We start from the raw sequence: 15,094 nt of genomic DNA, 5'->3' as shown, positions 1-15,094 counted from the left end.
CAGTTAGGATTTAGTTAATAAAGCTGCAACAATTATTATCTTTCTTACTGTAGAAGGTTATGATTGTACGATGTATTGCTCTTCGTGTATAGGCATGTATATATGATGTACAAAGGTGCGCCACGGACCTCAACTATACAAGGAACTAGGAGGCGGGCCGAATACACAATATGCACATAACACATATACTCAACCCCCACCCCCCACCCCCCGCGCAGTCGAAGCGGCACCGCGGCTGATGCAAAGACTGGACCGGAACTCTTCAAATGACGCCGTAGGCAAGGCCTTGGGAAGTAGGGACGTGTAAAACACGAATATGGCCAAGGGCCACATGTTCCCGAACAAAATGAATATCCAACTCAATGTGCTTGGTCCGTCGATGATGCACCGGGTTAGTGGAGAGGTAGACCGCCGAGACGTTGTCGCAATAGACCGTCATGGCACGGTCAACAGGGCAAGAGAGCTCCTGAAGCAGCTGGCGAAGCCACGAACACTCGGCGACGGCGTTGGCTACCGCACGATACTCAGCCTCAACACTGGAACGAGAGACCGTAGGCTGCCGCTTGGAGGACCACGAAATAAGTGAGGGTTCAAGATAGACACAATAGCCCGAAGTGGAGCGACGAGTGTCAGGACAGCCCGCTCAGTCTGCATCGGTGTAGGCGGTGAGGGAGGTGTCGGCGGAGGCATGAAGCGTGACGCCAAGATCCATAGTGCCACAGATATAGCGGAGAATCTGCTTGACGGCAGCCCAGTGAACGTCTTGAGGAGCATGCATATGAAGACACACCTGCTGCACGACATACTGCATCTGTGGTCGAGTCAGAGTGAGGTACTCGAGAGCACCAACGATAGACCGATAGAAAGCAGCATCCGAAGCAGGAGAACCATCCGTGGCAGAAAGCTTGGCCTTCGTATCAACATGCGTAGCGGCGGGCTTGCAGTTAAGCATGCCGGCGCGCTTCAGGAGCTCGTGAGCATACTTCTGCTGATGAAGAAAGAAGTCATCCGGACCGCGCACCACCTCGACACTGAGGAAGTAGTGCAAAGGATCCAAGTCCTTGATGGCGAACTCAACGCGAAGGCGAGCCATGAGCTGACTGAGGAGACCAGCCGTACATGCCGTCAGAATGATGTCGTCGATATAGAGCAGTAAGTAGGCCATGTCAGAGCCCTGATGATAGACGAAGAGTGAGGCATCCGAGCGGGTGGAGCGAAACCCAAACTGGTGGAGAAACGCCGCGATGCGCTGGTACCAAGCGCGCGGAGCCTGCTTGAGTCCGTACAAGAACCGCGAAAGCAAGCACACGTGGTCGGGAAGCGCTGGGTCAACAAACCCGGTGGGCTGCTGGCAGAAGATCTGCTCCTCGAGGTGACCATGGAGGAAGGCGTTGGAGACGTCCATCTGATGCACCGGTCAAGCACGGGAGACCGCAAGGTGGAGAACCGTGCGTATCGTGCCGGTCTTGACAACCAGAGCGAAGGTGTCGGTGAAGTTGATGCCAGCAGGCTGTCGGAAGCCACGAACGACCCAGCGCGCTTTATAGCGATCAAGGGTACCATCAGGACAGAGCTTGTGTTTAAAGACCCACTTTCCGGTAATCACGTTGGCGTGCCGGGGACGGGGAACAAGCTGCCACGTCCGGTTGCGCAACAAGGCGTCAAACTCCTCTTGCATCGCAGCCATCTAGAGCGGGTCACGAAGAGCGGCTCGAACGGAGGACGGCAACGGCGGCGGCTCAGAGGTGGACGCCGCATGGGCGTAGCGCGAACTCGGGTGAAAAACGCCCGTACGGGCGCGGGTGGCCGGACCGGCCACGGGCGCCGGGGGCGCCGAGGGGGCCGGGGGCGCCGAGGAAGCCGCGGGGGCGGCGAGCGCCAATGGGGGTGCCGGGGGCGCGGCAAGGTGGTGGCGGCGGCAGCGGAGGCGAGGATTAAAACCTAAAAAATGATACCATGTAGAAAGTTATGATTGCACGATGTATTTTTTTCGTGCATAGCCACGTATATATAATATACAAAGATGGCCACAAACCTCAACTATATAAGAAACTAGAAGACGGGCACAATACACACATGACACATGTACTCAACACTTACTACTACTTCTTAGCTCGGAGGTTCCACTGATAGAACGCTAACCTACTAGCTAGTGTTAGTTGGTAAGGCAATCATGCGGAGTGCACACTATCAATTCGCATTTCCATGCCAATCCTGTTGTCTCGTCACAAAACGAAAGAACTTTTTTTTTAAAGAAGGATAGATCTCCGGCTTCTGCATCGTCCAGATGCATGCAACCATTTTATTAATTATTCATAAAGATTATATAAAGCAATACAACAGTTAGTCTGAAGCCATCATCTAGGCAACACCTGTTGCTATTCCTATCTCCTTGATGAAAGTATGCCGAATATCCGGGCCGAACACCAAACGGACGTCGCACCAAACCCTAACATCTATAGCCGGATGCCCCAGCCCAGCCACACACCAGGACTGGGTCTCATATCGGTCCAGCGCACTCATAGGTTGCCGCCGCCATCTTCCACCGGTCCATCTCCAGAGCAGGAACTGACGCATCGACCTTGTCTGACCCGTCGTCGACACCACCACGGTGCCAGACAGTTCCACCCTCCTGCACGTATCCATCCACACGCGACCATCCTCGAACCTGCGCAGCACCATGCCTCCGGGATCCGTCGTCAGCCATGCGGTGTGTATGTGACACTGCTCCTCCGCTTGTCCCGTCCAACCAGCATTTGCTCCAAAACGATGCCCCCAGGAGGGACAAGGACATTGAAGGTGTCATCATCGTCCGATCCGGTAGATCCAGATTTAGGGTTTCCCCGGAGCATCGCGAGTGGGGTGCCACGATCTGAACAACGATGCCTCGAGAAGGGAACGACGTCATAGACGCCGCCATCGTCCGCCATGACCGAAGTCGACGCGATTTTCACCGGAGGTCGCGTCTCCCCGAACTCGCAGGTGGGTGGAACCGAACGGAGCCTCGCCGTGGAGACAAGGACCCCCGTCAGCACGCCGGCAGCCTCCAGCCGCCCCTCACCGATCCTTCTCGCGCCACCGGCCGGCCAAGGCCATACCGAGACGGATCTGGATAGGACGCCAGATCCACAGCCACCGACGCAATCCATCTGCCCGCAGCCGCCACACCGCCGGCCATGGAGGCTCCAATCGCCGCCGCGCAGCAGAGGAGCCGCCCTGACTGCCGCCTGTGCCGTCCACAACCCACTGGATCCAGATCGAGAACCGATCCAAATCTGCTGAAGTGCAGACATGCCCACCATCGCGAGGAAATCCAGGCCGCCGCCCACTCGCGCCCCGCCGCAGCAGGGAGCCGAGCGCCGCTGTCCTCGGCACGCCCCACGTCGGCGCGTCGCCCTGGCCAAGGAGGCTGCCCCGCCGCAGCACCCCCGTGCGAGGACGAGATGGGCCCCGCCGCCGCCGACGCGAGCCAGGCGCTGCCCGACCACGCCCTCTGGCGGCGGCGAGGAATGGGTGCGGGGAAGAGGCGACCGGCTGGTGCGACGATGAGGGGCCCTCCCCGTCGCCTACGGGTGCGACGAGGGAGGGGACGGACCCAAGGTTATCCTTTGTTACATGAATCTAAACTAGCATGTCACTACTACAGACTCTAAAATGACAACACCCGAAGGAAAACTCCAATATAGATGACCAAAACAGAGAGCGTTAAGGTTTTAGCCGACCAAAAGAAATCCAACCGTACTCATACATGTGAGATTCGACCATGCAACTATAGTGTAAAATATATCAGTAAAACCCACTCTTGTTATTAGAAAACGATGAATATGATGTGTTCCAGTGTGAAAAAACACACTCGAATTCAACAAGTTTCGTAGTCCGTCCACATGCAACACACATGCATATTTTTTTCTACTGTCGAAAGGGAGGATCAACCCCGTATATTATAAATTCGCCAGTGCATCGCTGAGGCAAGTCGAGGAGAATTCTAACCAAATAGGTGACGGTGGAGCAATTGCTTCACAATGCTGCATTCATGATGCGTCTAGTCCTTTTTCTTTCTCTCTTCACAATGTATTTCCTAGAAAGAAAGAAAGAAAGAAAGAAGCGAAGAATGTAGTACAAGGCAAGTGGCCACGCCGGCAAGAGCTCCTGCAACCGCAAAACCCCAGCCAGCCCTGGCCTAATCATGTCATGTGCCTCCGACTTGATTGATCTACCGAAGAGAGCATGCGAGGTCTCTAAGCATTAGTGCACCAACACTTTTTCTTTGGCATCACCACTTGAACAGTTTGCATGCACTTCCTACGAACTTACCTCTCTCTTCCTTTTGGCCTTTTGAGCTTTGTTTTTGGTAGTGCATCCTTTACTGTGAGGTGCCACTACGATGCCCTATCCTTATTGGCCAATGCATAGTCACACAAAAGAAATGTGTAAACCAACTGTAGGAGTTGACTAAAATAGAAGACAAACAAGCCTTTTTTTGGATAAAGGATGTTTTTATTATCTCAAAATGTAGCATCAAGCGGATACAAAACATTATGAGTACCATCCAGCCTTTGCATAATTAAGATGCACACAATCAAACAACAAAATTCTGGCAAAAGGAAAAGTAACAAAAATGACAAGTCAGCAACAGTAGAGCTCTATAGACCGACATTATGCCTATGTCAAAAATGGAGGTAGATCGATTCGGAGGTCATGGTCAACAAATTTCGCCATGTGTAAGCAACCAAAGTACCAAAGAAGAGAAAAAGCTCACCGAGGATAACATGGCAGGTTAAAAGAAAGACTCATTTCTTCTCCACGTCCTCCACTTTCTGGTTTCTGTGTGGTGTGTGTGAACTGGAAGCCCCTTCACTCATGCTCAACCCTCCCAACACATGATACACACTGATCCGAGAGCATGAGACAATATCAAGCAGATAATGATGAAAGGCTCCAATATCTCCGAGATATCCCCTTCTCCACTAGAATGCGTCCATGCTGTTTGATTAATATTATTCTTTTAGTAGATTACACGTTGTAGTATTTCCTTCACAGAAAAGCATCATCGATCATGGAGGTGCCAACTTTCAGCCCCTTCACGTCTTAGTTCTTTTTAAAGAATCACCGGGAGAAGAGTACTCCCACCTGAATATATTGTTCAAAGATGCCGAAGTCAAGAGTAGTTATCCTTTTGGTATTTGGCTGATCCGGCGTATAAGCGAAACCAGACCAAAAACCTAAATAAGTTGACCCTGTCTACGGGGGAAACCGGGCCAAAAACCGTACAAGTAACAAGGTAAAAGAAGACGAGAAGAAATGGATGCCCACGAGGAGAGACGGCCTAGTTAGCAGAGAAAAGGAACATCATCACGAGAGACACAAGTAGATGTGGAGTGTTGTCGAAGGACCACGATATCAAGACTTTGCAAACAACCTATCAAACCACACCAGCATGTGTCCCGAAGTCCACGGCGCAACATAGGAGCATCCTCAATCAACGAGTGGTAAACTTGAACATGAACCTGTTGGGGAACGCAGTATTTGAATTTTTTTCCTACGATCACGCAAGATCTATCTAGGAAATGCATAGCAACGAGAGGGGAGAGTGTGTCCACGTACCCTCGTAGACCGAAAGCGGAAGCGTTTAATAACGCGGTTGATGTAGTCGAACGTCTTCACGATCCAACTGATCCAAGTACCGAACATACGGCACCTCCGTGTTCAGCACACATTCAGCACGATGACGTCCCTCGAGCTCTTGATCCAGTAGAGGGCCGAGGGAGAGTTCCGTCAGCACGACGGCGTGGCGACGGTGATGATGAAGTTACCGGCACAGAGCTTCGCCTAAGCACTACGACGATATAACCGAGGTGTTAAACTGTGGAGGGGGCACCGCACACGGCTAAGAGGTTGTCTGTTGTTCTTTGGGGTGCCCCCTTGCCCGCGTATATAAAGGAGGGGGGAGGAGGAGGCCGGCCAGGGGGGAGGTGCGCCAAGGGGGGGGTCCTACTAGGACTCCAAACCTAGTAGGATTCGCCCCCTTTCCTTCCCACGGAGAGGGGGAAAGGGGAAAGGAGGGAGAGGGAGAAGGAAAGAGGGGGGCCGTGCCCCCTCCCCTTGTCCAATTCGGATTGGGGCATTAGGCCCAATAACTTTCCCGGGGGGTTCCGTAGCCTCCCGGCACTCCGAAAAATCCCGGAACCTTATCGGAACCATTCCGATGTCCGTATATAACCTTTCAATATATCAATCTTTACCTCTCGACCATTTTGAGACTCCTTGTTATGTCCGTGATCTCATCCGGGACTCCGAACAAACTTCAGTCATCAAATCACATAACTCATAATACAAATCATCATCGAACGTTAAGCGTGCGGACCCTACGGGTTCGAGAACTATGTAGACATGACCGAGACACATCTCCGGTCAATAACCAATAGCGGAACCTAGATGCTCATATTGGCTCCTACATATTCTACGAAGATCTTTATCGGTCAAACCGCATAACAACATACCTCATTCCCTTTGTCATCGGTATGTTACTTGCCCGAGATTCGATCGTCGGTCTCATCATACCTTGTTCAATCTCGTTACCGGCAAGTCTCTTTACTCGTTCCGTAATGCATCAACCTGTAACTAACTCATTAGTCACATTGTTTGCAAAGCTCATAGTGATGTGCATTACCGGGAGGGCCTAGAGATACCTCTCCGATACACGGAGTGATAAATCCTAATCTCGATCTATGCCAACTCAACAAACACCATCAGAGACACCTGTAGAGCATCTTTATAATCACTCAGTTATGTTGTGACGTTTGATAGCACACAAGGTGTTCCTCCGGTATTCGGGAGTTGCATAATCTCATAGTCAGAGGAACATGTATAAGTCATGATGAAAGCAATAGCAATAAAACTTAACGATCATTATGCTAAGCTAAACGGATGGGTCTTGTCTATCACATCATTCTCTAATGATGTGATCCCGTTCATCAAATGACAACACATGTCTATGGTTAGGAAACTTAATCATCTTCGATTAACGAGCTAGTCAAGTAGAGGCACACTAGGGACACTCTGTTTTGTCTATGTATTCACACATGTACTAAGTTTCCGGTTAATACAATTCTAGCATGAATAATAAACATTTATCATGATATAAGGAAATATAAATAACAACTTCATTATTGCCTCTAGGGCATATTTCCTTCAGTCTCCCACTTGTACTGGAGTCAATAATCTAGTTCACATCGTCATGTGATTTAACACGAATAGTTCACATCTTTATGTGATTAGTTCACATCGCCATGTGACTAACACCCAAAGGGTTTACTGATGGTAGATGGAACTACGTTGGTATTTCCCTGGAGAGGGAGGGATGATATAGCACAGCGACGGTAGGTATTTCCCTCAGTTATGAAACCAAGGTATCGAACCAATAGGAGAACCAAGCAACACAACGTAAACAGCACATGCACACAAATAACAACACCTCGCAACCCGACGATTTAAAGGGGTTGTCAATCCCTTTCGGGGTACGACGCCTCAAGATAGGCAATCGGACGTGAGGTAAATTGTAGTAGATTGATAGAGCGAACGCCAAATAAATAAATAAAGATAAAACACAGCAAGGTATTTTTGTATTTTTTGGTTTAATAGATCTGAATAAAAATGCAAAGAAAAAGTAGATCGCAAGGCAAATATATGAGAAATAAGACCCCGGGGCCGTAGGTTTCACTAGTGGCTTCTTTCAAGAAAAATAGCAAACGGTGGGTAAACAAATTACTGTTGGGCAATTGACATAACTTTAAATAATTATGACGATATCCAGGCAATGATCATTACATAGGCATCATGTCCAAGATTAGTAGACCGACTCCTGCCTGCATCTACTACTATTACTCCACACATCGACCGCTATCCAGCATGCATCTAGTGTATTAAGTTCATGGAAAAACGGAGTAATGCAATAAGAACGATGACATGATGTAGACAAGATCCGTTTATGTATATGGCGGTAGATATTGATCTCGTCTTTTTATCCTTAGTAGCAATGATACATATGTGTCGTTTCCCTTTCTGTCACTGGGATCGAGCACCGTAAGATCGAACCCACTCCCGGGCACCTCTTCCCATTGCAAGATAAATAGATCAAGTTGGCCAAATAAAACCCAAATATTGGAGAAGAAATATGAGGCTATAAGAAATCATGCATATAAGAGATCAAAGAAACTCAAATAACTTTCATGGATATAAAAAGATATGACTGGTCATAAATTCAAAGTTCATCAGATCCCAACAAACACACCGCAAAATAATTACATCATATGGATCTCCAAAAGACCATGGTATTGAGAATTCAGCGCGAGAGAGAGCCATCTAGCTACTAACTACGGACCCGATGGTCTACAAAGAACTACTCACGCATCATCGGAGAGGCACCAATGGAAGTGGTGAACCCCTCCGTGATGGTGTCTAGATTGGATCTGGTGGTTCTGGACTCTATGGCGGCTGGATGAATATTTCGTCGACTCCTCTAGGGTTCTGGTATTTTTTGGGTATTTCTCTACTCCTATAAAAATACGAGTTGGTGATGATGGTGTGCCTGCCTTTGGATCATATGCACCGTTCGATCTTGAATCTAAGGTTGAGATTGAGCTAAGACGTGTTGTACCGAGCGCCAAAACAGAATAGTCTGGACGTTTCTCCTCCTCTTGCGAAACAGATCTTTAGGCTCTAGCGGCTCACATCCACGGTCCACCCACCCTATCTCTGGCCACCGAAGCCCATCCTCTCCCCCGCCGGCGAAACACTCCCACTGCCCCAGCCGAACACAGTCCCAATCTCGACACCCAAAGGAGCACACCAACGCGAGAGGCCGGATTGAGCCCATCCCCTCCGCCATGGTCAACGGCCCGCCGCCCATGATGGCACTGACGCCCCCCAATTTCCCATGCTAACGCGTGCGAGGCGGCGCCATTGGATCGATGGCGCGCGTGCGCCCTAATGGTAGGGCGGCGTGCAGGAGGTCCCCCTTCTCCTCTCTCCCCCTGCGCGCGCTGGAGCTTGAGCTGGGCGGGACGCTGAGCGGGAGTTCTTGCTGGCAGAGGAAGAAGACGTTCAGGTAGAAGGCGTGGACGTTGGGGAGTAGCTGTGTGGGAGGAGGGCGTCAACGGTGGGATGGGTGCTGGCTGGCTGGTGAGTGCATCAAGGTTGCTCTAATGTTGTTAATTTTGTTGCTCTGCCCTGATATACTACTATTTGAGCATACATAAAGAGATCATAGAGGAAAGCAGCAGTAGGGCTGCTGCAATTTTGTTCATGGTGCTACTGGTTTTGTTAATGTTGGTATTTTCTTACTGATTACGACTGCTGCTACTAGGTACTTGCTTTATGATATGAAGATATGTATGCTGCTGGTAGGTACTCGTGAACATGGTGAAAAGGGATCGGTGCTGCAGCGGTAGGCGTCTGGTGGCTATGCAGTGGCAGCCGCTACTTAGATACGTAGCCGGCAATGGTGAGAAGACTTTGATCTTGATATATTAGATGTAAGCCCCATACACCATAGGAGGACCGCCTTTTGGTGATATCAGCCGGTGAGCTTTCTCCATCTCCACCATCTAACATACATTGGTTCTGCATTATGTATATGTGGCTTAGATAAGAAATGAATGTTTCTATCTGAATATTATCCAGTTACTCTTTCTTTGCCTAAATTGATTTAGGAGAAGAGATAGAGAGAAGCAAGTTACTGGTGTGGTTCATTTGGGAAATTCAGTACTTTGTTTATACTGCTTTGCTTTAGGGGATGAAGTAAATAGAAGAAGAAATTCCTGGGATGGATCTATTGCCCGTTATGCTGTCATGTAAATTCCACAACACATCTGTATGCGTGTATCCTTCTTATGTAGTTTTTATTACCCACTTATAGTCATGCTTGACAGCCCGAGGGCTGAGGCTAACAATTCTTTTCGTCTCTATGCCCCTTATTTCAATGCATTGTGCTACTGTATACTACTGTTATAATGACATGTGCATTTAGTAAAATCCCTTAATTATGGCAGCATGTAAAAAATTAAATGTTTCCTGAGTGTGGACTGTGGTATAGATTCATGCAAGTTCTGCAACCTGCATGTACTGAATTACATGATAATTCTGTAGGATGATAAAAAAGAAGAAGAAGATGATTCTGAATTACATAATAATTCTGTAGGATGATAAAAAAGAAGAAGAAGATGATTCAGTTATCAAGAGGATGTCTGAACTCTGAACCTGAAGGACAGGAAATAAAACATGAGGAGGATAATGGAAGAGAAGAAGAAGCAGACATTAAGATAATGAAAGAGAATGAGTAGATAATGAGGATGGTACTGAAAGAGAAGACGAGATGCACCTTGGCTAAGTAAAGAGTTAGACCTGAAATTGCCAATAAAGGGAATGAGGTCCCTTTCTCTATAGGTGCCATCTTAGCTGCAGTCGATTAGGTGCATATTTCGCGAGATAATCTCGTTCTAACATGTCTCTGATTTTGATTCTTTCTGCGGATTTCAGAATATAGAAGGCAGCTTCGCAGAGGGGTCACTGACGAGCAAGGTGAGGCCATTGCGTCTATTCTTGTGTTAGTTTGTTTCAAAGAAATCACACTAATTTCTCTCAGTATATGTCTCTGCAGAGAAATAAGCCCTGGAGCATGTTTCAATGAAGACTACTGATCTAGAATTGCCGTATGTTCATGAACAATTTTTTGTTGCTGAAATAAGTCCTAGAGCAGGCTTCGGTGAGGACTACTGATCTAGAAGCCATATGTTCATGAACAATTTTTTGTTGCTCTGACTGAACGGACTGTCTCTGTAATTCTTGTCTGTTTGGGTGGTCCCCAGCTGCGACAAGATGTCTTCTTGCTGAACAACGCCACAATTGGATAGTTGTATGTTATTTAGGATTGCCTCTGTTGCATACCACCTGGAGTTACAAGAGGTCCTGTACTAATTTTGTGTATGTATCTGTTCTATATACACATGATTTCAAAGCATCTTTTCCTATACATTTTGTTTCTTTGCTCGGTACAAAATGTATTGCAAGTGTTGTTCATTGTTTTTTTCCTTTTATGTAAATATACTACAGAGCCTCTACCGGCTCAGTTTTCTTCCTTTTGTCTGAATATATCAGACATTTATGTATGATGTAGTGATTGTCTGATGTCCTAGCAGTTGGATGAAGCAAAAAACCACAGAACTAATATTGTTGGCACATATGTTTTGGGCAAACAACTAAAAGAAGACTATACTATGCTTGACAAATGATTCCATGGCCTCATAGATGCCTAAGGTATGTAACTAATTAAGTGGAACTAGCTGTGTGGGTTATGTTTGGAATACTTCTTCTCTTCATGGTGGCATTGTATCCAGATTCATTTTTCCTGTGCATATTTAGCAAAGCATTTAGTTAACCACTTCTACTTCATTCTTGTTTGTCATGAAACCGTATATAAGTGTACTCAAGCTATACTATGTGTGCTAATACATTGTCTTGATTGCTATCTTCAAGATACTATTATGTGGTATTCGATATGATTCTTTTTTCGTCAAATCTTGTAAAGGGGTTTGGAATGTTCCAACATCGATTTATTTTATATGTCATCATTATCTTTTGGTCATGGTCGGCATGCTACATCATATAATGAGATGACATACGCGTGACATTGGTGGGTGGTGGATCAGGATAGGTTTGACCCATTGGACTAGGGCCGAAACATGAAGTTAGTAGTCGTCGCAAGTTGCCACATGCGTGTGGGTTGGTTTTCTTGATACTACATGATAGTGAGCAATGCGAAAGGTGAGTAGGGAGAACAACAAGTCTTCTCTCTAGGCAAAGACGGAGAAGAAAATGTTTGGCTTCGATCAAAGGGTTATGATTGGAAACCATATGTTTGATCATGCTTGATATATACATCCTCTGTTCCTAAATATAAGTCTTTTTAGATATTTTAATATAGACTATATGCGGAGCAAAATGAGTGAATCTATACTCTAAAATATGTCTATATACATCCGTATGTAGTTCATATTAAAATATCTAAAAAGACTTATATTTAGGAACGGGTGGAGTACATGTCAACAATATAACATCGCTTCAGTCAATGTCGCAATACATTTATTATTGTCAAACATTGCTTCAGTCAATGTTTCAATACATTTGTTATTGTTTGTAACAACATATTGGTTCCCGACTATAACTTAAATCCACCTAATCTTATTTGATCCGTAGCGTAGCACGGGTATATTACTAGTATAGAGCAAAGAGGCGGTCCGGGGTACCTGAGGTGGGCACAACCCACCAGGGCGCACCGTGGTGGGTTGTCCTCTCCTCGGGACTCCCCCAGGTGCAACAAGGGCCCATCTGCCTTTTGGCCCATAAAAAATCATCGTGAAGTTTCATGGCATTTGGACTCCGTTTGATATTGCTTTCCTGCGATGTAAAAAACATGGAAAAAACAGCAACTGGCACTTGGCACTATGTCAACAGGTTAGTATCAAAAAATGATATAAAATGACTATAAAATGATTATAAAACATCCAAGATTGATAATAAAATAGCATGGAACAATCAAAAATTATAGATACGTTGGAGACGTATCAGCATCCCCAAGCTTAACTCCTACTCGTCCTCGAGTAGGTAAGTGATAAAAAACAGAATTTTTGATGTGGAGTGTTGTTCATCAAGTCATGACATATTCTTTTCTTTATAGAATGGACAATTGGACTTTTATGTGATTCAAAGCAATAGTCTAGTTTTGACATAATAATTTAGATACTCAAGCATATCAGCAAGCAACCATGTCTTTCAAAATATCAACGCTAAAATAAGTTATCCCTAGCCCATCATGCTCAAACATTGATCCATTCATGAAACACACACTCAAATATTAACTACACCCAATACTTGAGCACGATCATATTGCCTCCTAGTTGGTGCTTTTTATGAGAGAAGATGGAGACTCAAATTTCAAAATAAAAATTGCATAAAGTAAAAAAGAGGACCTTCACAGAGGGAAGTAGGGATTTGTAGAGGTGCCAGAGCTCAAAGCAAAAAATTAGAGATGAAAACATTTTGGGAGGTGTATCCATCCCACCAACGAAAACAACTCAGAGTTCCGAATACTTTCCATGCTAGATATGCCATATGCGGTTCACAAACAGAAAATAAAGTTTGTTCCTTTTTCCACCATTCTTTCACTTTCCATGGCTAGCCGTATCCACGAGTGCCCTCCATACCAACACTTTTCAAGGAATTTCTTATTTGACAACATAAAGTAAATATTTTTTGCATTTCGGGACTGGGCATCCCTAAGACCTTTGCCTTACTCTCGTGCAATGACAAGTGAATAAACACTCATCTTGAGAATAACATATCTAGCATGGAAAATATTAGCCACCCGTTACCGTTTCGCGAGCGAAACAAACACACAAAAGAGAAGTTTATTTTGAAAATTAGAGATGGCACATGCAAATTTGCTTAGAACGGCAAAAGAATACCGCATATAGGTAGATATAGTGGACTCATGTGGTAAAACTGGTTTAAAGGATTTTGGATGCACAAGTAGAGGTGAAAGAACATGCGGTGCCCCCATGTTTGGTTTTGGTAATTGATGACAATCTCTATGGACTAATGGTTGCCTTGAGTTCTATTTGAAGGATTTTTCCATAGGCATTTCTTGAAGTTCATGTGTTGGTTTCAAGGAGTTTATGTGGTGACCAAGGTGTTATTAAGGAATTATCCAAAGATTGGTCATGTGAGAGTTGAGCTTATTGCAAGCATGTCTTGAAGAAGAAGATTGTGTGATCATTCATGCATATCTTCAAGACATCATCCAAATGAAGAGAGTTGAAAAGATTCATGGTTGATCAAGACTAAGTCAAGAGTGAATCAACTTGATCAACTCACAAAGCGTAGAAGATGTACCGAGAGGGATCAAGCGATCCCATGGTGTGGTAAGCATTGTCAATTACGCTTTGTGTACTAACCCATGATCTTCGTGAGAGTTCTTTGTGGGGTTAGGTTGCGGTGTGCAAGTTCAAGTGAAGCATCATGAAGAGATCAAATGCTTGAAGCTTGTCATCCATTGTGGTGACAATGGACTTGTGAAGATGTGCGGAAGAGTGGCTCACCCATAGTGGAGTATGGGGGAGCAATCAACTAGTCTTCATCGAGCCAACGCAACCAAGAAAGGTGGTCCAACTTGAGGGAGTCAAGATCGTCATCATCTAGCTCAAGTGGACCATGTGCAAGGCAAAGTTTTGCCCTTGATAGGTTTTCTATTTTACCGGTCTCATGATGGTAGTTGGGAGACCGGGGTTATAGGATCGATTGCCGTACTATCAAGGGGGGCTCTCGATGAGTAGCTTGATCGTACCATTCGTAGAGAGCTCAAACCATTGCATCCTTGCATCATCTTTATTGGTTCTTGTTTGGTTCTTCTCTTTATGAGTTTTGGAGCTTATGGTCATCTTGATGACAAGCTCGAGTTCATCGAAAACGGAGTTCACTCGCATCTTCTATGATGTTTTCGATGTTGGAGGTTATGCCGGTTCTTCTCGGTTGGAGGTTTCACTCCTCTATTTGTTGGCATACCTCCCCTGCCTCTTCTTACTATAACCAGTCACTGTTTTGATGCTACTCGTCTTCCTCTATCCAACAAGCTTGAGTTTGCTCAATTCGGAGCTCATATGCAGAAGTTATGGCAGTTTTGGTTTCCTAGCGGTAGTACCGCAGGCCGGAGCGGTAGTACCGCTTGAGTGCTACAAGCGGTAGTACCGCTCTAGAGCGGTAGTACCGCTGGTAGCTCCCAGCCGTAGTACCGCTGCGGTCTCGTGCTAGTACCGCCTCGATTCGAGGGGTCTGTTTTCGTGTCGGGTTTTACGGTACTAGCCGCGACAGTGGGGGCCGTAGTACCGCTCGTTTGCGGTAGTACCGCCTTGCCACCGCGGTAGTACCGCTCTAGGCCCAGCGGCAGTACCGCGAGGGGGAGCGGTAGTACCGCTTGTAGGGGCAAGCGGTAGTACCGCTGGCCAAGCGGTAGTACCGCTCTCTGCGGGGCTGAAGTGGGGGT

At 46.4% G+C, this 15,094-nt stretch overlaps 1 long non-coding RNA gene across 3 annotated transcripts; it reads left to right on the top strand.

Moving 5' to 3' along the window:
• Nucleotides 1–8,669: 8,669 nt before the first annotated feature.
• Nucleotides 8,670–11,029, top strand: LOC109787418 (uncharacterized). Of its 3 annotated transcripts, XR_012202579.1 has the most exons (7): nt 8,670–9,180; nt 9,406–9,581; nt 9,711–9,851; nt 10,199–10,443; nt 10,537–10,578; nt 10,658–10,762; nt 10,866–11,029. It is a non-coding gene; the product is annotated as an uncharacterized lncRNA (long non-coding RNA). The 3 variants fall into 3 exon arrangements; XR_012202578.1 differs by lacking the exon at nt 9,711–9,851; XR_002238537.4 differs by lacking the exons at nt 9,711–9,851; nt 10,866–11,029 and having other exon boundaries at nt 10,658–10,836.
• Nucleotides 11,030–15,094: the final 4,065 nt, after the last annotated feature.

The sequence above is a fragment of the Aegilops tauschii genome, chromosome 2 (assembly GCF_002575655.3).
Source record: "Aegilops tauschii subsp. strangulata cultivar AL8/78 chromosome 2, Aet v6.0, whole genome shotgun sequence".
Taxonomy (NCBI): domain Eukaryota; kingdom Viridiplantae; phylum Streptophyta; class Magnoliopsida; order Poales; family Poaceae; genus Aegilops; species Aegilops tauschii.
Note: the sequence above shows the minus strand (reverse complement) of the source record. Positions and strands in the feature narration are given on the sequence as shown.